The 20,509-nt window shown below is 45.3% G+C and overlaps 1 protein-coding gene across 2 annotated transcripts in view; it reads right to left on the reverse strand.

Annotated features, from left to right (window-relative positions):
• Window positions 1-522: 522 nt before the first annotated feature.
• Window positions 523-20,509, reverse strand: part of LOC147625562 (uncharacterized) — a 63,697-nt gene continuing 43,710 nt past the window's right edge. For both annotated transcript variants that reach the window (XM_086817069.1, XM_086817070.1), the window contains one exon: window positions 523-903. The gene's annotated coding sequence lies outside the window, so the exon portion shown is untranslated. The remainder of the gene's footprint in view (window positions 904-20,509) is intronic.

Below are 20,509 nucleotides of genomic sequence, written 5' to 3' on the forward strand. Positions count from 1 at the left end.
AAAAACAACCTCAATGCCCCGGGTGCTCTTTTGTTATGTCACTTAAGACGGCTTCCCATGACCATCAGAACCTACGGAGCCCTAACCAACAACCTTGAACCCTTTGTTTTGCCTCCACGATAGAATACGCAACTAGAACTCTGAAAGAGCGCTAGTTGGCTAGCCATGACCGAAAAGACAAACCTTGACTCAAGCCAATCCAGCTATGATGTCATATGGCAACTGAGCATCATCGGAAGACAATTGATCATCAATACAAGAGAAGGATTTGCAAAATCCTCAAATCCATGGTTTGCATTGGAAGTATATAAAACAGATTCAATCCATTACAGCACTCCAAAGAAATACATTCTGGAATGCCAGCTTTCACTTGAGTACTTTCACTCCAAACCCGCATTCTTGACATTCATTAAAGTCCAAGTAGCATACTGGAATCCACCAACACTCCACAGACCAACGCTTCACTTTCCCAACCTTGCCCATTTCTAAACACGGCTGATTTGGCCATCTCAAACAAATAATTAAAGAACCAAAAACATGCACACAATTTGCTAAATTAAAGCTGAATGTGAGGGAGTCTAGAGTCAAAACACATCCCGAAATTCAATCAGCTCTGTGTGCAGGCCAACAAAAAAAAAAACACAGAGCAGTTCAATAAACAAAATCAACCCATTATGGGTATCCTGCCCCCACTCTAGGTCATACGTTTTAAAATTCTTGGACAAAACTTTATCAATTGTTGTTACATAAATTCAATCATATCTAGATTTTTGTGCTCTTTTCCCACCACCTCCTGAATCTATGGGAATGGGGAGATCAGACTGGCACAAAAAGCCAAAATCTAGACAAAATTGGAATTCAAAAAAACTCTCCTCCTCGGCCCTCAACGTTCAAGTGAACATCCTGCTTCCAAAAAAGAAAAAAAAAGAAAAAAAAAACAAGTCAACAAATTCACCATAATCAGAAAATATAGCGCATAATTTTTGTCTTTGCTAAATCCTTGAACTTGTTGATACGTGTTTAATCCATATGAAATTACAACACACTCAATAAGACATCTGTTCATGTCGTAAATGGATCACTAAGGCTGCTCTAAGTGTATAATAGTTTGTAAAAAGCATGCACGAGGGTATTGAGGCTTACCACCGTGCTAGCATCCAGGTCAGCTAAGCCTTTAAAAGCTGCTAACCAAACGATCTTGTTCAAATATGCTGACAAATATAAACTTACAGTTTCTCTCCCATGCCAAAGGTATCTTTTCTCTTAGCAAGAATCATGCAAAGAAGATGACGATGAGACACAACGCACTTGTCACTTGGAGCTGAGATGCATTACTGCTGAGACATCCAGATGCAAGAAACCAAGCTTCTACAAGTTTAACATCCAAAGCAAATCACAAGAGGAAGAACGATAACCTTTCAGTCATTAAGTGTGCACGTAATGACTGAAATAAAAAAGGCAGTACACATAGGCGCACATATTTGTAGTGAGCTGCAAAGTCTCTAAAGTCTCCCAAGCTTGAGTTGTAAGAAGAGAAAAGAGCCCCTACACATCGATGGAATTCATTGGAAGACGCTGGTCAAATTGAAGCTTTTCTTCCGTTTCAGTGTCATCAAAAGTCTTCCTTAGACTCACTTCCAGGGTCCCATCTCTTGGCCCAACCCTGCACTCAACTTTCTACCACCTTTCTGTCCTATTTGCACCACTTGCCATCACATAAAATGTTGCTGATTATGTGCTACGATGAGATTAATGGCTTATTCCAATATATAGAAGAGTATGAAGTTATAAAAAAACCCTGGGGTTTTCTGTATTAATACCACTATGGAAAAAATAAATTTTTAAAAAAGCAACAGAGCAGGCAGGGACGTGGGTCCCTTTGTAAGAAGGGAAGCTTGACTAATGTATATCCTTAGAAATAAATGACCTTGCCCCACAGCCTCTAAGCCTCTAGCTAGAGACTAGGTAATGGTTAGGGTATAGCCTAAACCGGGGCCGGGAAAAGGGGGGGAGGGGGGGGGGGAGCGTAGCTCAACAATAACACCATTGCATGTGCCATGAAGCATAGTGGTTGAATACTTTAGGTACGGTGCTATAACGGTATGGTAAGTACACATCGGGATAAGTGAAGGCAATGGGTGTTAGGGTTAGGGTTTACAGAAGGTACAATCAGGCGTGGAAACCAACACACAGAGAGAACACGACTTCAGTCTATTGCTTGAATGATAAAAGTGAAGTACAATAGCCACATGATAGTGACCCTAAAGATAAGTGTTCACATGTCCGGCCATAAATGTGCCGGGTGGACCAAAACACTTATAAACCGCATATAAGTGAAACTGAGCTAAACTGGGGAAAAAACCTCAACTAACTGAAGTAAAAAGTGCCCGAGTAATCTACTGATGATCACTATGATCACTAGCACTCCTCTGGGTGCATACACAGCATAAAACCCAACAAACCCCCCTGGAGTGATATGTGATCACTGTACATCATCCACCAAAAGGAAACAAATTCAAAGCATTGCGGAATGCTTCAAATTTCGGACGTGGTAATGCCTTGGTGAAGATGTCTGCCACATTCTGATCTGTAGGACAGTAGATCAGACTGATATCTCCTGCCTGGAGTCTCTCCCGAACAAAGTGATAGTGCTCAACTGAGAAACTGCATACTGAATATCTGGCCTTGTATTACACAAGTAAATAAGGCACCCAACAGCCCGAGCATATGTAGTGGCATCAAAGGAAACACTGTCATCTTGTAGTGACAGTTTCATCCCAGGCTCCATAGGAGTACTAATAGGCTTGCAATCCTGAAATTTAAACTTCTCCAGAAGTTTAGCAACATAACGTGATTGCAACAACCCAATGCCTCTGTTATCCTGCACAAACTGTATGCCCAAATAGTAATGTACAAGGCCCAAGTCAGACATGTCAAATGTCTGTTGCAGTATCTCCTTAAAAGCTGCAATTTTGTCATCATTTGATCCCATGAGCAAGAGATCATCCACATAAAGACTAATGACCAGCAGATCTGTCTCTTCTTTCTTTACATACAGAGTGGCCTCTGATGGACTGTTCACAAATCCCTGAGTGAGTAGAAAAGCATCTATTTTTGCATACCAAGCTCGTGGAGCTTGTTTCAAACCGTACAAGGCCTTTTTCAGCCTGCAAACTTTCCCCTCATGACTATGTTCTGCAAAACCCATGGGCTGAAATACATAAACTTCCTCCTCGAGGTCCCCATGTAGAAATGCAGTCTTTATGTCCAACTGGTGAACAACCCAACCACGATGTGCAGCCAATGCAATGACACACCTAAGTGTCGACATACGGGATGTAGGAGCAAATGTCTCCTCATAATCAATGCCCTTCTTCTGTGCATAGCCCTTTGCACCTAGACGGGCTTTGTACCTGTCAATGGATCCATCTGCATGTCTTTTCAACTTATAGACCCATTTAGTACCAATTGCTTTCTTGCCTTTGGGCAGATCAACCAAATCCCATGTTTGATTCTTTTTAATAGAATCAAGCTCATCCTGCATGGCTTTGTTCCAATGCACATTATCTCGTGCATCCACAAATGAATCAGGCTCATCATCATCCTGTAAACTGGCTGCCATAACCAGATTCAAATCCATGATGTGTGCATGCTCATTGGTCCTTGTTTCCCTACGAGTACGACCAACAAGAGGACCCTCTAAATGGCTGTCCTGTAATGTCCGCAAATACCATCTAGGTATATGTCTGACCTGTGGTGCCTGCTGCCCCATATTTGGTTCAGCTTCTGGCTCATTTGGCTGCTGAATTTCTGCACCACCTACATCATTTGCTGGCTGTCCTGTACCCTCATGAGTTGGATCACCAACTGTGGAATGAAACTCCATGGGTAGTAGACCTTCAAACACATCATTTTCAGCCTGATTTGCCTCATAACCAGCCATGGATATTTCTGATTTTTCAAAAATCACATCCCGACTAGTGAATATCTTCCTGGATAGTGGGTCATATAACCTGTAGCCTTTGCTCTCACGGCTATACCCAACAAAAATGCATTTTGTGGCTTTATCATCCAGCTTCCTCCTCAACTCTTTGGGTATGTGTGCATATGCAAGACACCCAAAGATGCGAAAATGCGATACAGAAGGCTTGCGGCCATGCCAAGCCTCAAAAGGAGTAATAGAAACCAATGCCTTTGTGGGACATCGATTCAAAATATGACAAGCACACATGACTGCTTCCACCCAAAAGATATGTGGTAGCCTTTTTGCCTTTAGCATACATCTGGCCATCTCCATGAGTGACCGATTCTTCCTTTCTGCAACCCCATTCTGTTGTGGAGTGTAAGGAGTAGTATACTGATGTTTTATACCTCTACTCCCAAGAAAGGAATTCAGCATATGTGACATATATTCCCCCCCTCGGTCAGAACGGAGAGTCTTCACCTTGCATCCTGACTCTGTTTCAGCAAGTGCTACAAAGGCCAAAAATGCATCATATACCTGTGATTTCTGTGTCAAAGGATAGACCCAGCATATACGAGAGAAGTCATCAATAAATGTTGCAAAATAAAAGCAACCACCTAATGACTTCGTCTGCATGGGACCACAAAGATCACTGTGTATAAGTTGCAACTTTGCAGTTGCTGTTAGAGCCTGATCACGTGGGAAGGAAAGCCTGTGCATTTTTCCCAAAATACATCCTTCACAAATGTGATCTGGAGGCTTCTCCATGAGAGGTAGATCTGTAAACATGTTATGTCGCTGCATAAGCATAAGACTACCAAAATTTACATGCCCCATAAGAGCATGCCATAACTCCGCATCAACCATAGCTGGAGTAAGAGTGAATGCATTATAAGCAGACTGATCCACTGGCTGAAATGCATCCAACTGATAAAGTCCATGACATAGTGTACCAGTAAGCATCAAGGTCAAGGCATTAGCTTTGTCTCTGACCCTGCATTTATCATCATCAAAGTGGACTTGCATTCCACAATGTGCTAAAGAAGAAATTAGAATAGACAACAAATTCTTCTTTATCCCTGGTACATATAAGGCATCTGTAAGGCGGAGAATGGAGCCATCAATGGCTGTAAGCTGAATCTCCCCAATGCCACGAACTGGATATGAAGCATTGTTGGCACACTGAACAATTTTGCCAACAGGGGCAGGGCCAACATGACTAAACAAATCCCTGCGAGATGTGATATGCTTTGAGGCACCACTATCAAAATACCAAGTACATGCATGCTCTATCAAACTGAGTGCCTGTGAAGACCAAGAGGCATCATAGCTGCATGTATAAAAACAATAATCCCTGTCCTCAACAAAAGAAGCAGTCTCTGGAGGAGCTTTAGAAGCATCATTAACAGACATCCCAGCTTCCTTTGCCTTCTCTTTGGCAATCCTCTTCCTACATTCCGTGATGTAGTGACCTGGCTTCTTACAGTAATGACATTTGCCCTTCTTCTTGGGCTGTCCATCACTTTTCTTGGTATCCTGTGAAGAACCACCATCACCTGAATTTTGATTTGCACTCTTTGGCTGAGTTTTTCCTTTCCCCTTTTGACCTGTAGTAAATGCTTGTTCAGCATTTGTGTTCATATTCATATTCTTCCTCATTTGCTCCTCTTGTAGTAAGAGAGCAACAAGTTCCTGATACTTGAGGGGTTCAACAGCATTCCTCATGCTGAGGTTCAAAGAGGTATGAAAAGCCAAGTAAGATCTTGGCAAAGAGTGCAAGATGGCGGACACAAGCTGTGTCTCAGGAATAATCTCATCCACATTGATGAGTTGTTCTCTCAAATCCTGCAGCTTGTTTAAGTGGCTAGACATATCATCTCCTTCATTCATCTTCTGATTTTCCAGCTCTCTTTTCAAAAATGAGATCCTAGCCTCATTACGAGCAGCATACATCTGCTCCAAAGTCACCCATGCATTCTGTGAAGAGCCAGCTGAACGAATATGAGGTATAATGGACCTCTGTACTGACAATGCAATGAGTGACAAAGCTTGTGCATCCCTGGCATCCCATGTCTTTTGAGCATTTGTTCTTTGAACAGGCAATGGCTATCCTGGAGCATGTACCTGTTGTCCTCGTCCACGAGCACCCCCTTGGGGAGGAGTCTCTGGAGCCAATGGACCTGGACGTGGTTCATCACCACTAACAAAATCCCAAAGACCTTTTGCCACAAGCACATTTTTCAGCATAAAACTCCACAAGGAGTAGTTCGTGCCATCCAATTTGTCTTCCTTAGACAAATATGTGAATACATCACTTTGCTGTTGATTTGCCATTATGCTTTACGCACAATGTTGTACCTGTTTACCAAAAAACCCAATAGCAGAAACCCTGATAACAACTGTACTCCACTGAATACAGTTCACCCAAATATGCCTGCACTCTCAATCCTCTGAATGTGCAGCTCAATGCACCAATGACTGAGTAGAGCAGCAAATGGCGTACACAATGCCAAAATGCCCCAAAAATGCCCAAATTTGCTGCACCCAAACTGTGCAAAAAACCTGTATAGTTCTTTGCTAGAAAATCTGCCTGTTGTGCCTGTATATTTTCACAGAGAAAATAAAAATGCCCAAAAACGGAATTTTAATGCTTACCACTGAATGACTGATTAGCTTGTGGTATTCCTGCAGGTACAGTTGACTGTACTATGCTTGTACAGTCTACTGGTTCTGTACGGAAGCAGGTGGTAGTTGCAGGTCACAGCAGGTACAGTCGTATCACAGAAGATACAGTCACCAGGTACGAAAGCATGCAGTCGTATCTCAACAGGAACAGTCGCTAGGTACGCAGCACTGAATGCTGCACGGTTCTGTGCACAGGTGACGGTTGGCGCTGACTGTACGGAAGCAAGTCGCCTGTTGCAGCAGTCGACTGAGTACTCAAGGCGACCAGCGTTGACAAGAGCTGGTACGGGTGTTGACAGGCGCAGTCATTCGAAGCAGGTACAGTATACACGTGCACTGCAGGTACAGTACGGGTACTGAAGGCAGCTATTTGCAGGCGGCGCAGACTGGGTATACGGGGCTGGTACACGAGCGCTGACTGAACAGAATGCAGTAGGCGCTGTCAGGTACGGAATGTTGTACGGCGCACTGCTGTAGCTAATGGCGGCGCAGAGTTGTACGGGCTGCAACCAAAAAAAACGTACGGGAGTTGTACGATCAGCAGCAAGAGAAGCCTGGCAGTGTACGGGCAGGAACAGTCAAGCCTTCAATGCTCTGATACCAATTGAAGGCAATGGGTGTTAGGGTTAGGGTTTACAGAAGGTACAATCAGGCGTGGAAACCAACACACAGAGAGAACACGACGTCAGTCTATTGCTTGAATGATAAAAGTGAAGTACAATAGCCACATGATAGTGACCCTAAAGATAAGTGTTCACATGTCCGGCCATAAATGTGCCGGGTGGACCAAAACACTTATAAATTGCATATAAGTGAAACTGAGCTAAACTGGGGGAAAAACCTCCACTAACTGAAGTAAAAAGTGCCCCAGTAATCTACTGATGATCACTAGCACTCCTCTGGGTGCATACACAGCATAAAACCCAACAATAAGTACTTAAAGTATGTTCTCTTTTTTAAAATAATGTATATATAATTATTATTATAGACCATTCATAATTCAGCAACACTGGTATACAAAATTGCGCAAAAAAAAAAAAGAAGAAGAAATTCAAACATCTATACTCTATAAATGTCAAATGATGTGAGGAGATTCCCATCATAATCATATAGCAGCTCCCACTCCACCACATCATCTGATACATCAGTACCCCGTATCTCCTCAACAATGGTAAAGGGCCGAGGTCTCTCCTCTGGAACAGTTTGCAATTGGTGCTCTGGATCGCCTCTACCAATTGCTCTGACAGCTCTCCCTCTGGAGTGTGCACCACGAGTATACACCTTGGTACCAGCCTTCAAAGGTGGAAGGACGACTTTAGTGATCTGAAGAAGTGAGGGAAGTGGTCGTGAGTGCTCGAGTGACTAGTCTATCAATGCCCTCAAGCTCTCTATGAAGTTGTCTGTATATCTCCTCTTGCTCATCACATACTATGTCGCTCTCCTCGGCATGCTGTTGTTTGCGATACTGGAGCTCAATCTAATCACTAGGAGTTATTAGTAACTAGTCACTGTAAACTTTTTTTTAATTACGGATACGCAAAGCACGGTGCCGGCACAGTACGGTATGTATTGAAAGTTCCAAATGGATGAGTATGAGTACGGAATCGAACTATACCATAAAGGGAAATGTGACTAGTTACAAACATGGAGGTATGTCTTCAACTGTCACTTTTAGGAAGTTTGCTGTTACAGAGCACTCCTAGGTCTTCGTTCTAAACTTTACCAATTTTGACCTAAGTGAACTCCCATTCATCAGCATTGCCCAACATCTGACCAGTACTAACCAAAATTATCCTAAGGTTAGCCTCTGTTTGAATAGAAATAGATCAACAAGAGATGAGCTCTTTCAAACCATGGCTAGATTAGAGGTAGAGCATGTATCTGAAGTACATCCACAAAGTAATAGGCACACAGTAACAACACTGAATTGCGATAATTGGGAGGAGGTTGGTGATTCCACTAGGGTTGCATAGGCAGAGGAGGATAACAAAAGCCAGGAACATGTGTCGGGGTCATGGTCACAAAAAAAAAAACGAGTTTCGCAACTTCGGAACCTGCGAAACGCTTTGAGACGAAACATTTCTATGAAACCTGGAAACTTCTCCATCAAGCACATTTCACCTAAATATCAAGTCCTGTTTTCTTTTCCAGGGCTACTCGCATTTTTGTTCCACCTTGTTTTCCATCTGTGCAGCAACCCACCATCTGACCACTGGCCCCACTCACTGGTGCGCATGCAACTTGCAAGGTCACCTTCTCCTTCCATCTCCAACTACCCTTGCAAGTCTCTTTCTCCTCTTCTGCTTCCTCTTTTCTTCTCCTCCTCTTCTCCTCCCTCTTCTTCTCCTTCCTTCCCCTCTTCTTCTCCTTACTCCCTTCTTCTCCTTCATCCACTTCCTCCCCTTTTCCTCCCTTCTTCTCCCATCTTCCCTTGTTCCACTTCTTCCCCTTTTTCCCTTTTCTTCTCCTTCCTCTTTTCTCTCCTGTTCCCCTCTAATCCCACGAATCTATGGTTCTAACCTCAAATTCCACAATGCCTCGCCACAACAAAAATGACCATACCCCGAATGTGTGCGATGACACCATATTCAACCACAAGTATGGGACCTCCAGCACCAAATGTGTAGTGTGCAAGTATTGTGGAGATGTCTTGCGTGGTAGTAGCACCCGCGCAAGAGCTCATTTCACATGGGAGGGCAAGTAAGGGTCACATGGATATTGTCGCGTGAGTGAGGCCATTTTTCTTGCTCATGGTGGTTTGGCGGAACGATTTCAATAAGTATGCCCACTCATGCGCCCTCCACTACCTCGAGAGCAGATTGAGTGTTGTGTAGAAGCTGCAAAGAAAAGTCAAAGAGGTGGGCAACCACCGGCCAATGTTGGTGGTATGAGCTCACAACCACAAAGTACATCAAGAGGTACATCTTCACACTTTACCACTATGGATGGAGCACCTCAGGTGCAGCTACGGCGGATTCTCCTCATATGGATGAGTCTTTATCAAATCTTCCCATAGATGAGACTCATGACACACTCCTTCCTATGCCTTCAAGCACAGGGCCCTTTCAAGTCTTCACAAAAAAGAGTGGTAGACAATCCTCACATGGTAATCAAAGCACTCTTACATCATGGTATGCGCCTAAGCTAAAGAAAGAGGCACGAATTTCCTCCTTTTATTTCAACACCATCTCTCCATGCCACTAGTCGTCGTCGCGCTCTGCCACGTGGTCATTTCAAGGCTTTAAGATTTAAAGTCTTACTCTCTTTTTTCCCCATAAAAAAGATCCTTCTATTAGTTAATGAAAGACAGCCACGAAGGGTAGATACAACCACTAAGGGCTAGATACAAACCTGCCTCATATAAGGGATGATCATTTGGGAAAGATACACTTCTCCTCCAACTGGCCACTCTGTGAGGAAAGGCTATCTCATTAAGGGGGGGGGGGGGGGGGGGGGGGGGGGGGGGGGGCGCAACAACCACACAGGTAGTCTCTAATGCCAGGTGGGGTCACCACCTCTATCTGTGAGAAATAGGCCAAGCCTCAAGAGCCTCAAGAAGCTTCTTGCCGCTTCCGCATGCGGTCAAAACCTCCCTGTAGCTTCCCCCACTGACCGGGGAGGATGTGAATGATGTCGAGCCAAATGCTCTTGATCGACTCAGCAGGCGGAGTGTGGGTACCCTCGATGGCCTCGTTGCACCTAGCACGCCAAATGTGCCAAGCTACGACAGGATATTTTGCAAATCTCCCATCTCTGGCATGAGCTTGGTCGCCTATGGACTGTAGGTGGGGCTGTGACTGGTACTGCTGAAATACAATGGTGAGAGACCTGAAGGGCTAGCCCTCCCCCATCCTCATCATAAACCTTGACCACTCCAGCCTCTGTAGCCCAGGCGACAATGCCCCATTTAATGATCCGGGTCAAGGCCTTGTCCATAGTGAAGATGGCAAGAATCTGTTGAGCCTTCAAGCAATCCCAAAGACAATGCCACTGAGACTCCTGAGGAGGGTGATCTTTCTAGGCCAAAAACTGTCCCAAAGCCTCTTCCAAAAATCTGAAAGGAAACGTTGTAAGAGGCCTTGTGACTACCAATGTGTTGCTGCCGAGGTGCCATCAATCTCTGGCATGTGGATCCTGCGGCCTAACCGCACTGTATATGCAAAGAAGGGGGCATCCAGAGTCTCCTCCTGATCCACGGGGTCATGCCGAGCCCACTCTCCTAGGTATCCATTGCTACCAGAATCTCTCCCTGGCCACCTTGGCCAAGTGGTGAGTCTATGTGCCACTGCCGTGCCTGAAAACCAATCACCCTCACCCTCACCCTCACCCTCACCCTCGGTAATGAGCAGGCAATGAAATCCTCTACAGGAAGCTCGGATCTCTCTAGTCTACCATGGGATCTAATAGAAAAAGTGAGCAGACCACTGCCCTCATCTGCTCCATGGACCGCCACAAGAATATCATGTCTGGTAAACACACCTAGTCATACCGGCCCCTGGGGGAGCCAGGTCTGGGATAGCAATCAGCCACTCCTGAGGGATGTCGAGCTTGTCTCTACCCTGGACCCCTGCCAGGCCTCTCTCCTGCACCTCCGAGAGTAGTTGCCTGTGTGCGATCCAATCTCCAAGGGACATGGCTGGTCCTATGCTCAAGGCGCTCCATGATACATGGAGTCAAACCCCAACATGTGGCCACTGGGTAAACGGATCATGGGGTTGCTACCGAAGCCACTCCTCTCAGGCTGTCGGAGCCATCTGCCTAAGGGCTAGCCTGAGGTGTTCCCAAGCTCGGAGTAAGTTGGTTGCAAATCTATCCTCAAAAGCTGGGCTAAATCCGTAGGCCCGCATCTCTGTGAAGATCCATCTGGGTACTCTGTGGCCAAGGGCCCCCTCTTAACGATCAACTTTCCCAACGAGGCACGGCTCTGAATGGCGGGTTCAATGAGGCTTAGCCCCCCTCTATGACGTGCCTGAATGATAACTCACCATGCCACCTTGGCCATGGCTGGCCTCTCGTCACTACCAGCCCATAAGAAGTTCCTGATCAACCATTGTACCTAGCCGATACATGCCCGAGAGAAGGCCCAGCATGAAGTGATATACCACATGGTAGCAAGAAGAACCTAGATCGCCACCACCACTCTACCTGCTAGGGAAAGCCTCAGAACTCCAATATAAAAGCTTCTTCCAAAAACTCAGAAGAAGAGGGGCGAGCTGCTACTCAAGAGAGATGTCAATGCCAACATGGCAACCAAGATATCGAGCTCGAGTGCCCCTCGGGATCCACAAGAAAGCCTCAACTCGGCGCCAAGTCGGGGCAGGTGCAAAGCCTACCCAAAAACCACACGGCTTGTGCCACTTGAGCTGTGCTCCTGATGTGCAACAGAAAACCTCAATTGCCTCTGCGAATCTGTGGAGATTCCCCACATCTTTGGAAAGGAGAACTGATGTATCATCTACAAACTCTGAGTCAAGCAACTCCTCCTCCATGCGCAGGGGGAGAAGGAATCCCTAAAGTCCGAACTCCTAGGCTGAAAGAAAACTACTCATGGCCTCAACGACGAATAAAAAGAGGTAAGGTGCCAAAGGACAACCCTACCGTACCAAGCGAGAAAGGGAGAATCTGTCGCCACAGGCTCCCTGAATGAGAACCTGGCTATGTGAGGCTGAGTAAAGTCCTAAGACTCCACGAATCCACTCCACGGGGAATCCCATCCAACTTATCGTGCCCTCCAAAAAGCTCCAATCCACCCTATCATAAGCTTTCTCAAAGTCTAGAAGTAGCACTATGAGGTCTTGTTGCCGCGTCCTGGCTGAAGCTGTCACCTCCCAGAATGTGAAAATGTTGTCCAGAATGCTCTGATCTTGAACAAAGCCGGTCTAAGTGTCATGAATCAAGTCCGGGAGAAAGGGTTGAAGTCTCATGCTGATGGCCTTGGCCAAGATCTTATAGACCGTCCCTAGAAGAGTGATGGGTCTCCACTGCCGGATCTCCAATCTGTCACCACCCTCCTTAGGAATCAAGTGTATCAAACCCTCTGAGAACCTCTCTGGCATGGCACCTGTGATCATAATCTCGTTGAAGGCAGCTCAAAGGCCGCCTTCCATGAGGTCCCAATGACGAAGAAAGAGACTGGAAGCCCGTCCGTCCCCGGACATTTTCCCCTAGGAAGTACCGTCATCGCCTCTGCCAACTCCTCCGCTGTAAATGAAGTCAATAAGCAGGACCGAAGAGAGGGGGAACCACCTCTCTCATGTGTTGCCAGACCCTCTCACGCGCATCCATCACCTGTGGGGATAATGGGGCACCTGTGAGAAGAGATCGAAAGAAATCAATGGCGATAGCTCTCACATGGGAGGGACCAAAAACAATAGCTCCATCCTGGCCACCCAGCCTGCGAATACCGTCTCTCCTCCTGTGGGGGCCGGCTATCTTGAAGAAATCTCCCGTGACTCTGTCCCTAGCTTGAGTCCAGAATGAAGCTCTGGCATGGTATCTATACTCCACCCTCCTCTCCTCATTGGATCTAATCTCCATGCCGGCGGCAGCTAGTGTCACCATTTTCGGCATCTCCAGAATTCATGTGTGTGGATGGGCTTTGGATGCCCAAAAGATCAAGAATGTACAAGCTTTGGGAATGGGGGATTATCCAGTTCAAAGAACCAAGTGTTCGTGGCATGGTCCAAGCACTCGAGATGGTTTCTTGGACACAGAAATGGGTTTTGGAGCTCAAGTGTCAAGTGGAAAGTATGTATGGCTAACTCTTGAGGATTTGGGAGAGATCAAGCAATGAAACAGGTTTCTACATGGTGCTTACATGTATTTCTCATGTGGTGGAACGCAAAGAGATCATCTCCTAAATTTTAGAAAAAGTTGCTATTTTTGGCAATCTCTGATGGAATTTCCGTTCGCGTCATTACCTCCGGAATTCGATATTCTCCTTGGATAATGTAATACTCCAAGGGGGGGTCGGCTCATGCCGGCCTCTATGCGGTAATACCCATGAACCTTCTCAACGTCACCATAAACATGAAGCAAGTGCAAATGATCGAAAAGAATTTAATCATAGCAAGAAGACTCCAGTGTTCAAGTCGGACCAGAAGGATGTCAAATTCGAAAACTTTAAAGGCGGTAAGATGGATACATCCAGGCATGCAAAAGTATATTGAGGCATATATTAGGGAATGTCTGATATCCCAGAAGGTCAAGTTTGACAGGCATAAAGCACCAGATCTATTATAGCCGTTACCTATTCCTCATGAACCATCAGAGAGTATCGTCATAAACTTCATTAAGGATTTGCCTAGATCTATTCATGGAAATGATGCTATTTGGACACTGATTGATAGGTTTAGCAATCAGGCACACTCCATTCCTGTGAGGAAGACCATCAAACCTAAGCATATGGCCAAATTGTTTTTGGTATAACTTTTCAAATATTATGGTATGCCCAAATCCATTGTAGGAGATAGAGATCCCCTATCATCCGCAGACTGATGGACAGAGTGAAATGGCAATTCAACTGTCCTTGATTTACCTAAATGTTATATATCGGAACAGAAATCCAATTGGCATAAGTATTGCTACTGTGGTTAAGTTTGCTTACAACAACACAATGCATTCTTCCCACAGGTAAAGCACCTTTTTAAGGGAAGATGATATTGCCACCTATCTCATGGACTAAAGATGAGATCTTTGCAACGAACGAGTATGTCAAGGATCTAACTATTGCCTTTGCACAAGCGTGAACAGCCATTGAAAAGTTTCAAGCCAGATACTAGCACATAAGGAAAGAAATGTACAGGGTAAAGTTTCCCATCGCTATCCTGTGAAGTTAAAGAACCGTTCACCGATGGATGCGAAGTGGATGGAGGAGGGTGACTTCGCAGATTCACCTTAGGTATTGCAGCTTTATCTTCATGCCTTTGAGTTGAGCCGACTCTTGCGACGGCTCATTCAGGTTCAGCAAAGCATAGGTTTGGAGCATTGCCTAATGCTCAAGAGAGGGGTAGCACCTCCACTCCCTTGTTATAGACAGGCCCAGTTTTCATCTAGAAGTCGCTTGGTGACATCTTTGTATTCACCCGAAGGTACTGAGGCTGACAGTACATCTGCTTATGGGACTTCTATGATATTGTGTACTAGGCACATGAGATGGTAAAGTTGGGTATGGTTCACAGTCGGCCACACCATGAACTATAGCTGCAACTATGGATGGTTTTTGCCTTTGGAACTAAGGTATGACTGAGGAAGATTGGGACATTGATCTTTGTCATATGGTTCTGGTTGTTCTTGACCACACGATCGGTCAATTGGATATTGCGATGATGCTATTTGTGGAGTTGGTGTAACTCGCGGCGGCGGGTGTCCGGGGGACTAGGGCCTTTGACACACTTGTAGATACCATCAATGCATATTAAAACATTTAAACATGGCCACAGCCTTAACACATATCCATCATCACTTTGCATAAAACATAAAGCAAGACAAAACATCCACAAATGCTGAAAATGGAGCTTGCACGTGTGACACCGCATAGAGGCCGGAATGGGCCGACCCCTCCCTTGGAGTATTTTATTACCCAAGGAGAATAATATCATGTACAAGCTTTGAGGGCCTTACTCTCCCCACGGGAGATGCCGGATTATCCATATACAAATGCCATAACACAACCCAACACGAGGCAACCAAGCCGGAACATAGGCTGTAGAAATGCCGAGCCAACAATATAATCCATATACCTCCGTGTGGGTACTGATTCTTCCCCAAAAACCACGGGTCTTCATGCAATAGAAAGGGTACAGCAAGTACAACTCTCCATTCAGCCGGTACAGCAGGTACAATTGCTGGTACAACCAGTACAGTGGCTGGTACAGCAAGTACAACAAGTACAAATGCTGGTACAGCAGGTACAGTGGCTGGAACAGCAAGTATAGTGGCTGGTACAGTCGGTACGGTGGCTGGTACAATAGGTACAGCAAGTACAGTGGCTGGTACAGCCAGTACAGTGGCTGGTACAACAAGTACATTGGCTGGTACAGCCGGTACGGTGGCTGGTGCAGTAGGTACAACAAGTACAAAAGCTGGTACAGTCGGTACAATGGGTGGTACAGCAAGTACAAAAGCTGGTAAAGCCAGTACAAGGGCTGGTACAGCAAGTACAACAAGTACAAATGCTGGTACAACAAGTACAATGGCTAGAAATCATAATAAATGATTAAATACCCTTGCCTTCAGTATTTCTTCGCGATGGAAGCCTCCAAAACAGTCCCATACAGCCGGTATTCTTCATGGGCAGCCTTCAAGTGAGAGAGAAAGAGAGTAGCCATCATTAGAGAAATCTTCAACGGTGGTAGAGGCTAGTGTGCAGCAAGAGAGCCTCCATTAATGAAGAGAGAGGGCTCCAATTTATAGATTTGGGCCTCCCATGAGCTAAAATGGCAAGAGAAGGCTACGATGACAAGTGGAGAGCCACACAATAGCTGAAATGACAAGTGTGAGGCCACTTGTCTCACTTTGATCCTTTTTCTAACAAGTGTCACGCCACTTGTCTCACTTTGGTCCACTTTCTTGCCACATGTCCCAATCTAAGAGATGGGTCCTTCCATAATCTTTACCTCTAAAAATATCCCAACTGGTAGACATTCTGTCATAGGCACTTTGCCAACTCTTGGTATCTGCTCAATTCCAGATGTAATGACGCGAACAGAATTTCCATCGGAGTCGGGCCAAAAATAGCAACTCTCCTAAATTTTAGGAGTGTGGTCCTTTGTATTCTAGGATAATCCCCCATTCCCAAAGCTTGTACTTTCCAAATATTTAAACATCCTGGAGTCCACCAGACCCCTTTCAGACTGGGAAATGTCCAGGCTGGTGAGAGTTGGTCTCCTTTGGAATGGCATGGTTTGGTTGAGCTCGAAGTTTGCAACAACCTGAGCTAACACTTCGAGACTCTATGAAGGGCATAAGTCTTGCGAGCAGTCCTAGAGTTGGTTTGGTTCATGGATATATGGATCGAACTCTATCTGTGCATGTATTTATACACTTTCCGAGGTATTATTGTATTCTGGTGCCATTGGATCCTGGTACCCTCGGGAATACATGGGTAATACTCTGGATGTGTCAGGATGAGATGCATGTATGTTGGTATGATACATCAAGTACTTTATTATGTTCATGGATGCATCACTGAGTGTGGCTCCTGCAGGATGGCCATGTGCAGAGTGGGTAAAGCATCAAGAGGAACATATGTGGGAAGTACTTCGTGGATGTATAGTTTAGATGCATTGAGTGCTTTCATATGCTCATGTTGTACCATCAGTCGTGGATACCCATGGGTGTAAGGCTTGCAAGCAACCCTGAGACTGTTATTTTGGAGTAGGTAGAGCATCTTGAGGAGCATATTGTTTGTGAATGCATATGTTTGCCATATGTAGAATGATGCATGATTTTGTTTTTGGGTAACACAGGTTACATGTTTCCACTTGGTTTTAGACTTTTGCTGCAGGTTCTGAAGGAACAAGCAAGAGTTGTTTGTCACTTTGCAGTGATAGTGTGGCCTTATTGTCCAGGATGATTGTTTCATCACCCAGATGCACTTGAGGGCCATTGCTTTTGTCATATGGGGACCCTTTCTTCATTGGATGCCTTACTGTGTTATTGAATGCAATCGAGGATGCTTGCTATTTTTCAAGAGGGGGGTATGTTACGACCCTGTGTTTTTCTCTGGACAACAAGCAGGTGGGCACGAGCACGGGATGGACAGTGTGAACGGCATCATTTTGGATATGAAAAGGACACCCATTTGTGGCCAGCCCAAGTGAAAGGGACCACAGTTGCATAGAAACGCGTTTCGTACAGGTTCGAAACGTTTTGTCTTGTATGAAACGCGTTTTTTTCATCATGCATATTTTAAAAACCTAAAAAATGAATCGTTTCGTGCGGCGCACTTTCGTTCACGTTTCCCAGTGGCGGCCGCCTGTGACTTTTCACCGATTTGTGTGCCAGCCTACCATCGCTCGTGTCAGCCCACCTGCTCCTTGGTGTCCTTGGGCCTTGTGGAGGTCTTCCAAAGAGGTAATGTCATGTTTTGCTTTATGTTGGTTTTCTCTGCACAACTCACAAAGCAGCACACTTTTTTCTCTTCCATCAATATTTATGGCATATCTTCCACGGTACACCCTTGCTCTATTGAGGCTTTACTTCTAAGGCTATCTACCTTCTCTTCCCCTTGCTCTATTGTTGGCCAAGATGACAGTTAAAATCATGAATCGTATAATGAGATTAGTTTATGTTCTGTGTCGTACTTACAGGCCAACAATCTGCATTTGTCCCCGCCTTGTAGGATGCCTTGAACAAGTGATTCTCTTTGGAACAATGTCACCTTCGAGTCTAGATATGGTGACTCGGGCTCCGGAAAGTGGAAATGCAACTTTTGTGTTGATAAGCACCATGGCAGTGTCACCAGGTTGAAGGCACATTTGTAACAAACAAAGGGTTTTGGCATCGGGCCATGTAAGCATGTGCCACAAGAAATCTATGATAGCCTCAAGGCTTGGAAGGCCTTGCAGCTAGGTATCCCCCCTTGAGGATATCCCCAATCTGGGAGAGCCTGAAGCACGTCAAAGTGTCTCCAAGAGGACTCGTAGTGATCACCCATGTGATTTGTGATATCATCATATCTTACATGTATTTTGTTTTTATTGAAATGAATTCAATGTGGTCTCTTATAAGTTATGTCAACAGTTTTTTCTTTTGTATATTTCAAGTTAAAAATATACATGCTTTTTCTATTTTGTATGAAACCTTTTTGTACCCGTTTCTTACCTTTTATGAAACGTTTCAAAACATACGAAACCCGTTTCATACCTGCCGTTTCAGAAACGCCTGGCAACACTGAAGGGGACAAAAGGGATTTTAAAGTTTATAAGGTTTATAAACCTTCGATGATAATAAGAATAATATTTGGAAGCATGCGTTTTGCTAATTTTGCTTTTGGTGTTTTGGAGAAAAGCGAAGAAGAATCGTAGCTTTAAAAAGGGCAAGGGTGGCAGATTCTAGAGCAGAGTTGTCATGTGGTAGCGCGGGCGCATCTCCTTGGAGCAGGCCACGTGCGGGCAGCCAGGCGGGCTACAGCCAGGCAACTGCGCGTATGGGCTACAGCCAGCAACGGGCACCAGGCGGGAGACTCTCTACAGCCAATGGGACAGCCATGCAGGCGTCAGGCGGGAGAATCTCTGCAGCCAGTCAAGCAGCCAGGCGGGCGTCAGGTGGGAGACTCTTTGCAGCTAGGTCGGGCAGCCATGTGGGCGTCAAGCCACGTGCGGGTGCCAGCGGCTGCGCGTGTGGAAGCACCAAACGCAGGCATAACAAGGCGACTGGCGGGAATACAGTAGCGCGCAGCTGAACGGTTCTCTCTCTCTATCTTTTGGAAGGGGCGGAGGACTGCAGGCGGTCAGAGAGGCGCAGGGCTGAACAGCACGCTTGACTCTATCTCTCTCTTGGAAGGAGGCGAGCTGAAGGAGGCACCGAGGGGCTAACAACTGAGAGACCCTTTTCTTTCTCTCTCTCTCATCGTGGATTGCAAGCTCTGTTGAAGAGATTGGGATACAGAGGATCAAGTTAAGATGCACAAGATGATGTTCTTGGAAGAGATGTGTTGTTACTCTTCGTCTTGGACTTATGTGTATTCAGGGATTGCTTGACACATCCTCTATCTTTCTCTCTCTGGGTTTCGGCAACCGTGCTTGGATGGTATATCTGTCATGGAAACAAGACATTGGTTTTTCGAGAAGAAACAAGACTTTGGTATTGAGGAAACAAGCCTATGGTTTATGGGATACAGGTCTTTGGTTTATCGGATACAGGTCTTTGGTTTCATGTGGAAAGCATGTCTTTGGATTCATGTAAACAGGTTGTAGTTTCTCGAGGTTACATGCAAGTTGTGGCTACAAGGAAGGTCATATGGTTTGGTACAGCCTTACTGTTGTTTGGGAAAAGGTTTGAGGGATCCATGGTAGAGATGGAGAAGACCTTTTCAAGCAAGGAGGTGTTGCATAGGTGTGCCTTCTCCATGGTATGCTGTGTGCTATACTAACGAGAGTTCTTATTTGGAAGTCCTGGGTGAAACTAAGGGATCCTATTGGTGGAGGATTCTACAAGTTGTACTTTGTACTCAAATTTGTTCAAGTAAAGAAATACCGCAAGGGTGCCACTGCGTTTTGGGACAAATCAGTGTCCTTGTACTATTTGCATGAGCATTCTAGCTCCCCTTGTTTATTTTCCTTTTCCAGGTCCCCATGGGTGATGAAGTGTTTCGTGTGCGAGTGTTTGTTTCACCGCCCATCAAATTTCTGAAGGCTGGTTTCACTGACCCCATGGACAAAACACAGGCAGTAAACCAAAGCATTGTTGAGGCAATAAAACAAGTCAGACAAATAGAGATTGAAGTTCCTACACGCACATGAATGCATCATGTACTGGAAGAATCATCTGCTAGATGCCAGAGTTCCTCCTAGACACGTCATGTACAAAAATAGATCCTGGCACCAGGGGTAGCTAGTCCTTGTACACATGCCAAAAAGTACATTTTGCCATGTCCTTGGGCTCACACCAAAGTACTTCTTGGGGATCCACCCATTCACATGCGCAAAACATTTGTCATGCCCTATAACTTATAAGTCATTCCCATGGAGCCCAGACTATAATTAAAACAGGTGGACGAGCAATAGTGGACACTAGATAGATGTGGGGACTCATTAAAAGAGGGCGCCCTGTTTTGCATGAGAAAAAGCACACATGGTACTATATTTGGCAAAGCCCCTAAAAACAAAGAGGCGGAAACTTTTCAAGCCAAATCTT

The sequence above is a fragment of the Cibotium barometz genome, chromosome 23, assembly GCF_041138505.1.
Source record: "Cibotium barometz isolate CiBa-2024 chromosome 23, ASM4113850v1, whole genome shotgun sequence".
Classification (NCBI taxonomy): Eukaryota; Viridiplantae; Streptophyta; class Polypodiopsida; order Cyatheales; family Cibotiaceae; genus Cibotium; species Cibotium barometz.